Source organism: Muntiacus reevesi, chromosome 1, assembly GCF_963930625.1.
Source record: "Muntiacus reevesi chromosome 1, mMunRee1.1, whole genome shotgun sequence".
Lineage (NCBI taxonomy): Eukaryota > Metazoa > Chordata > Mammalia > Artiodactyla > Cervidae > Muntiacus > Muntiacus reevesi.
In genome coordinates, this window is record NC_089249.1 from 191,913,138 (window position 1) to 191,919,914 (window position 6,777).

Consider the following 6,777-nt stretch of genomic DNA (forward strand, 5'->3'; position numbering starts at 1 on the left):
GTGGGTCTGTGTCACACATAAGGAAATGGAGATGCAAGGAGATTAATAAAATCAAGTGGGACTCCACAGAAAGTGGGAGGCAGAGCTAAGATATGCAGTCCAAATACAGAGCCTGTACTATTTTAAAAATTTATTTATTTATTTGGCTGCCAGAAGCCTTAATTGTAGCACTCAGAATTTTTGTTGCATCGTGTGGGAGCTTTTGCTGTGGTGTGTGGACTCTCTAGTTGCCTCTCAGACTTAGTTGCTCCAAGGCATGTGGTCTCTTACTGACCAGGAATCAAGGGATCAACCAGGTATCAAACCCAAGTTTCTGCATTGCAAGGCAGATTCTTTATCACTGGACCATCAGGAAAGTTTCCAGAGCCTGTACTCTTAATCCTTTTAATTTAAAAAATCAAGAGAGAATTAATGAATTTACAATTGAATGAAAGAAACAGACTCAGGAGACATTTATCAACATATGCTGAAATGGGCATAATAGCAAATTATTCTGAGAATTCCAAGACTACTTGGTATCTGCAATTCCAAGGGCTTCAGAGACTCAGTGATGGAAAGAACTCAAACCTTCACCGACAAAAGTTTGATGAAAACTCCTTTGTTCTTTGAGATGCTCAAGTGAGCTTTGGAAAATCTGGTGCAGGTACTAAGAACTGTGCTGAAAATCATGGGCTTTGGAAAGGGCTTGGTGGCATCACATTTGGACTAAGCTGAACTAGGTAGCCAAGTGTGGTTATTGGATTCTGGGCAGGAAACTGTGTGTTGAATTGAGCCAGGTAGACTCTCCCAGTTCTCTGAGAACATAGCAGCTCTAATATCTGCTGGCATTCTCTCCAAGTTCTCTCTTTCTCCTCCTCTCTCCCTCTTTTCTTGTCCCCAAATTCACTTACAGGGCTGTCTTTCCTCTTCTTGACATTATCACAGGGCCATGAGGCAAACACGGTTCCATTCCCTCCCTGCTGATGGTCAATAAAGATGCTGGCTCTGCTTCCAGGAAACGACAAGAATGATGAAGTTAGATCAGACAGAAAGATGCCCATAAAGGCACAGGTATGCAGCCTCCTGGCCCAAAGAAGGAAAGCCGGGGTGGAGGATAAATTGTAGGAACGGAGGGAATATTTATGATTTTTGGGCCAATAAGAAGTCAATTCCCAAGGCTCCTTGTTAGATAAATTGTTCAATTTCACCTCTGTTCCCTGAATAGTTTGACTTCCTTAGGGGGCTGGAACATGGCAGTAAGAAGGTTGTATTGAGTATATTATGTCTTCAAGAGGCAACTTGGAGCAAGCTGTGTTTCCCAACTTGCTCTGCACCCAGTCCTCAGGGAACAAACTTTCCTAGTCTCCCAGACTCTGTCTCCCCAAGGCCCACGGCTTCTCATAGAGGAAGTATCCATTTTTCTTTGAAGTCAGTCTTCTTCATTATTCTGAGAATCTAAAACAGGGTTTCCCTGGTGACTCAGTGGTAAAGAATCCACCTGCCAGTGCAGGAGACACGGGTCTTCCTGGTCTGGAAAGATCCCACACATCACGGATGAACAAAACCTGTGAGTGAGCCACAACTATTGAGGTTGTGCTCTAGAGCCCAGGAGCTGCAACTACTGAAACCTGCATGCCCTAGAGCCTGTGCCCCACAATAAGGGAAGCCACAGCAATGAGAAGCCTGCACAACCCAACTAGAGAGTAGTCCCTGCTTGCCACAACTAGACAAAAGCCGTCACAGCATTGAAGACTCAGCATAGCCAAAAATAAAAAAGAACTCACTAAATAAAGGGGTAAGCCTTGTAGCTCAGTCAGTAAAGAAACTGTCTTCAATGCAGGAAACCTGGGTTCGATTCCTGGGTCACGAAGATCCCCTGGAGAAGGAAACGGCAACCCACTCCAGTATTCCTGCCTGGGGAATCCCACGGACCAAGGAGCCTGGCAGGCTACAGTCCATGCAATCGCAGAGTTGGACACTGAGGAGAGAGTAAACCACCACCACCTAAATGAAAATTTAAAAAAATCTTAAAAACATTTTATTTAAAACAAACAAGCAAAAAGTCTCTCTTATCCACTCAGCAACGTAATACACAGATACAAGGCTGCTTCTGACACCACTTAACCTAAAGATGGAAACTCTGTAAAGACACCATTTCTCCCTTCCAGTTCTGCCAATGGAGGAAGCAGAATTTCACTTGATGGGCATACATAGAAAGGGGTTGGCTGAATGGGTCTGCAGAAAGATCTTTGATCTGAATATGGGTCCCAAGGTGGTATCAGTGGGTGTCTCTCCCTTTGCATTTTTAGCAATTCAGTTTCCTGAAGTCTTTGTCAGATTTTTGGGTCTTGTGTCCACTTAATAAACATCCACAAAACTGACTGGTATGTTAAGTTTCAGTTTAAGAAATCTTTTTGTTATAGAAATAACCAATTGCAGACAGAAGTAAATTACATAGCCTTAAACGATGATGCTGTGAAAGTGCTGCACTCAAATGTCAGCAAATTTGGAAAACTCAGCGGTGGCCACAGGACTGGAAAATGTCAGTTTTCTTTCCAATCCCAAAGAAAGGCAATGTCAAAGAATATTCAGACTACCACACAATTGCACTCATCCTACATGCTAGTAAAGTAACGCTTAAAATTCTCCAAGCCAGGCTTCAGCAATACATGAACCGTGAACTTCCAGATGTTCAAACTGGTTTTAGAAAAGGCAGAGGAACCAAAGAGCAAATTGCCAACATCCGCTGGATCATTGAAAAGCAAGAGAGTTCCAGAAAAACATCTATCTCTGCTTTATTGACTATGCCAAAGCCTTTGACTGTGTGGGTCACAATAAACTGGACAATTCTGAAAGAGATGGGAATAGCAGACCACCTGATCTGCCTCTTGAGAAACCTGTATGCAGGTCAGGAAGCAACAGTTAGAACTGGACATGGAACAACAGACTGGTTCCAAATAGGGAAAGGAGTATGTCAAGGCTGTATATTGTCACCGTGCTTATTTAACTTTTATGCAGGGTACATCATGAGAAATGCTGGGCTGGAGGAAGCACAAGATGGAATTAAGATTGCCGGGAGAAATATCAATCACTTCAGATATGCAGATGACACCACCCTTATGGCAGAAAGTGCAGAAGAACTAAAAAGCCTCCTGATGAAAGTGAAAGGGGAGAGTAAAAAAGTTGGCTTAAAACTCAATATTCAGAAAACTAAGATCTTGGCATCTGATCCCATCCCTTTATGGCAAATAGATGGGGCAACAGTGGCTGACTTTATTTTTTGGGGCTCCAAAATCACTGCAGATGGTGATTGCAGCCATGAAATTAAAAGACACTTACTTCTTGGAAGGAAAGTTATGACCAACCTAGACAACATATTAAAAAGCAGAGACATTACTTTGTCAACAAAGGTACGCCTAGTCAAGGCTGTGGTTTTTCCAGTAGTCATGTATGGATGTGAGAGTTGGACTATAAGGAAAGCTGAGTGCAGAATAATTGATGCTTTTGGACTTATGCTTTTGCGTTGGAGAAGACTCTTGAGAGTCCCTTGGACTGCAAGGAGATCCAACCAGTTCATCCTAAAGGAGATCAGTCCTGGGTGTTCATTGGAAGGACTGATGTTGAAGCTGAAACTCCAATACTTTTGCCACCTGATGGAAAGAGCTGACTCATTTGAAAAGACCCTGATGCTGGGAAAGATTGAGGGCAGGAGGAGAAGGGGATGACAGAGGATGAGATGGTTGGATGGCATCACCGACTCAATGGAGAAGAGTTTGGGTAAACTCTGGGAGTTGGTGATGGACAAGGAGGCTTGGTGTGCTGCGGTTCATTGGGTCGCAAAGAATCAGACACAACTGATCGACTGACCTGAAGGTTGAGTCATATGATATTGTCAGTACTCTGATTTTTGACCAAGAAAACTCAGTTTTTAGCATGACTCAGCTCTATGTAATGAAACCCATGTATTCATCACACAGGTTCAGTGATTACCAATTAGATGCTTGTTTCATCTGTATTCTATCTACTTGGACCTCTTCCCCAGGATTATTTCAGAGCAGATTTTACATATCACATGATTTCAGTGCAACTCTAAAAAGACAAGTTATTTCTAACACCATATACAAAAATAAACTCAAAATGGATTAACAATCTAAACATAAGATCAGAAACTGTAAAACTCCTAGAGGAAAAACATAGGCAAATCACTCTCCAACATAAATCACAGCAGGATCCTCTATGACCCACCTCCCAGAGTATTGGAAATAAAAGTAAAAATCAACAAATGGGACCTAATTAAACTTAAAAGCTTTTGCACAATGAAGGAAACTATAAGCAAGGTGAAAAGACAGTCTTCAGAATGGGAGAAAACAATAGCAAACGAAGAAGCAAAGAATTAATCTCAAAAATATACAAGCAACTCCTGCAGCTCAATCCCAGAAAAATAAATGACCCAATCAAAAAATGGGCCAAAGAACTAAACAGACATTTCTCCAAAGAAGACATACAGATGGCTAACAAACATGGCTAACATGAAAAGATGCTCAACATCACTCATTATCAGAGAAATGCAAATCAAAACCTCAATGAGGTACCATTTCACGCCAGTCAGAATGGCTGCTATCCAAAAGTCTTCAAGCAATAAATGCTGGAGAGAGGTGGAGAAAAGGGAACCCTCTTACACTGTTGTTGGGAATGCAACTAGTACAGCCACTATGGAGAACAGTGTGGAGATTCCTTAAAAAACTGGAAATAGAACTGCCATACGACCCAGCAATCCCACTGCTGGGCATACACACCGAGGAAACCAGATCTGAAAGAGACACATGCACCCCAATGTTCATCGCAGCACTGTTTATAATAGCCAGGACATGGAAGCAACCTAGATGTCCTTTGGTAGATGAATGGATAAGAAATCTGTGGTACATATACACAGCAGAATATTACTCAGCCAGTAAAAAGAATGCATTTGAATCAGTTCTAATGAGGTGGATGAAACTGGAGTCTATTATACAGAGTGAAGTAAGTCAGAAAGAAAAACAGCAATACAGTATATTAATATATATATATGGAATTTAGAAAGATGGTAACGATAACCCTATATGCGAGACAGCAAAAGAGACACAGATGTATAGAACAGTCTTTTGGACTCTGTGGGAGAGGGGGAGGGTGGGATGATTTAGGAGAATGGCACTGAAGCATGTATATTATCATATGTGAAACGAAGCACCGGTCCAGGTTGGATGCATGAGACAAGTGCTCAGGGCTGGTGCACTGGGAAGACCCAGAGGGATGGGATGGGGAGGGAGGCGGGAGGGGGGCTCAGGATGGGGAACACATGTACACCTGTGGCGTATTCATGTCAGTGTATGGCAAAACCACTACAATATTGTAAAGTAATTAGCCTCCAATTAAAATAAATAAAGTTATATTAAAAAAGCATAATCACAATCCCAGTAGTGTACTTTAAAGTATTAATGATAATTATATTATCAAATTATAATTTAATTAAAAAATAAAATATCCAATACTCAAATTAACCCAATTGCCTCATGATTTTTTAAATAATTTTTTCACATTAGAATCCAAGTAATATCCCTATATTCCAATTGGTTGATAGCTGTCTAAAGTCCTTTCTAACCTATAGGATTTTTTTTCCCCGTCTTGTATGTGATTCTTGGAATTTATTTGTTGAAGAAATGGTCTGGATTTTGCTGACTGCATTTGTGTGCTATTGCTTCAAATGTGCTTCTTGTAAGTTATAAATATAAATTGATGTGTAGATCTAGATACTTGATCAGGTCCTGGGTTCATGTTTTGGGGAAATGATACTTTATGGTGATGTTGTGGACTCTCCTGAGGAAGCACATACTTTTTTTCAGCTTTATTGACACATAATTGACTAATAAAATTGTAATATGTTTAAGTACACAAAGTGAGACTTCTTCAGTGGTCCAGTGGTTAAGACAGCATGCTTCCAATGAAGGGGGCAAGGATTCGATTCCTGCTTGGGGAACTAAGATCCCACATGTTGTGCAGTGTGGCCAAAAATAAATAAACAAGTAAAGTAAGAATGAAAGGTTTGAATTAAAAAAAAATACAGGAAGCAATAATTTGATATACATATATATTGTGAAGGACTTTCCTGGTAGCTCAGCTGGTAAAGAATCCACCTGCAATCCGGGAGACTCCAGTTGGATTCTTGGGTTGGGCAGATCCCCTGGGGAAGGGATAGGTACCCACTCTGGTATTCATGGGCTTGCCTGGTGGCTCAGATAGCAAAGAATCCTGCTGCAGTGCAGGAGACCTGAGTTCCATCCATGGATTGGGAAGATCCCCTGGAGGAGGACATAGTAACCCATTTTAGTATTTTTGCCTGGAGAATCCCCATGGACAGAGGAGTCTGGCGGGCTACAGTCCATGGGGTCGCAAAGAGTCGGTCATGACTGAGTGGCTAAGGACAGCATAGCACTTGCACATTGTGAAAGGGTTTCCACTACCAAGTTAGTTAACACATCCATCACCTCACATACCGCCACCCTTTTCTTAGATTCTGAATGTATATTATACCATGAAGTAATTTTTTCCCCCTCATTTCATTTAGCATAATGCCTTCCAGCTGCATTTTTTGGGTCACAAATGGTAGGATTTCCTTCTTTTACAAGGCTAAACAATATTCTATTGGACATATATACACCACATTTTCTTTATCTTTTCATCTGTCTATGGACACTGTTTTCATACCTTGACTGTTGCAAATAATGCTGCAATGAACATGAAAATATTGAAATTTCCTTGAGA